The sequence below is a fragment of the Aplysia californica genome, unplaced genomic scaffold (assembly GCF_000002075.1).
Source record: "Aplysia californica isolate F4 #8 unplaced genomic scaffold, AplCal3.0 scaffold00639, whole genome shotgun sequence".
In the NCBI taxonomy this organism is placed as follows: domain Eukaryota; kingdom Metazoa; phylum Mollusca; class Gastropoda; order Aplysiida; family Aplysiidae; genus Aplysia; species Aplysia californica.
The window spans coordinates 335961-337313 of NW_004797909.1; the positions used below are offsets into that span (position 1 = coordinate 335961).

At 47.2% G+C, this 1353-nt stretch overlaps 1 protein-coding gene across 1 annotated transcript in view; it reads left to right on the plus strand.

Annotated features, from left to right (window-relative positions):
• The window catches only part of LOC101846767 (quinone oxidoreductase), a gene marked incomplete at its 5' end in the record, with an annotated part of 17562 nt that overhangs the window by 8503 nt on the left and 7706 nt on the right, over nucleotides 1-1353 (plus strand).

The window sequence follows — 1353 nt, forward strand, 5'->3', positions numbered from 1 at the left end:
TCTCTCTCTATCTATCTATCTATCTATCTATCTATCTATCTATCTATCTATCTATCTATCTATCTATCTATCTATCTATCTATCTCATTCGGGCTGTAAGGGTTGAGGTTGAAACCCCAGACGCTCTCTGGCAAGCCAGCCCCAACTAAGTCAACTCCCCGTCCTTGTCAAGCAGCCTGAGGACCCCTGCTCTGTGTATAGGAGCAGGGATTGCAGACAGAGCTCTGGCCAGGAGGTACCATAGCCCTGTGAGGTGCGATGTGAGCAACGGCCCTTCCGCTCGTAGAAGGATCTGTACACATCCACCATTATGGTAGGTCTGCCGTCACAGCAGGCCAACCTGTCCATTCAGGAACTCACTGTCGACATCTTCTTCCCTCCCTCTCGTGGGAGCTCTACAGACGGGGCATGGTACCCACAGACTGCCAGATGACTCATCGTGATATGTCTCCGCGGACCCAGAAGACCTTGTAGCAGTAAGGAATAGAAACAGATGACGTCCCTACAGATACCCTTGAAAATGCTCGCTGAACAATGACGTGACGATCCTCTGTCTGAGTAGATTTGCCCATCCTTTGGATTATTCTGCTCCATGAACGGAAATGTTAATAGTAGATAGCCAGGAGAAAGCAGGTGGCGGGCATTGGGCAAACGCAAGCTACGCTTGGTGATGTGGACGACACACTGTGGAAGGAACGCGTTACCCCCTACTCAATGGAACCCCTAACTGGACTGCTCAGACGATCACTGGTCATTGGTTGCACTCTGTGGCTCCCATCTCCCAGAACTAGAGTGTGCATACACCCACATATTATTATAATTGTCTACTCTCTAAGAAAACCCCGTGAAGATAGATGAAAAACAGCACAGCGAATGTTGCACCTTTGTTCTCTTGTGGAAAGATGTTTGGGCACAAGCCAGTGTCAGGATAAGACTACCACCCACCTGAGATCCTACAGGGACGCATACAAGTCTGTACAACCCCCAAACCAATAGAAACAACTTCTATCTCATTATCTCTTTCTTTCTCTCTGTGTCTCTCTCTCTCATTCTTTCTCTCCATCTCTCTCTCTCATCTTCCTCTCTCTCTCTATCATATTATCTAGGTTCATTAAAAAAATTATGCTTCTTGACCCTCCGTCTCTCTATCTCAGTCTTTGTACAATGTATATATAGAGAGCGATGGAAAAAGGGGGAGAGGGAGAAAAGACAGAACGTTTATGTGTGTATGTGTGTACAGTATGTGTATTTGTGTGTCTCTGTCCGCCTCGCTGTCTGTATTACTTGGCTCTCCGTGTGTGTGTGTGTGTCGTGTGTGTGTGTGTGTGTGTGTGTGTGTGTGTATGTGTGTGT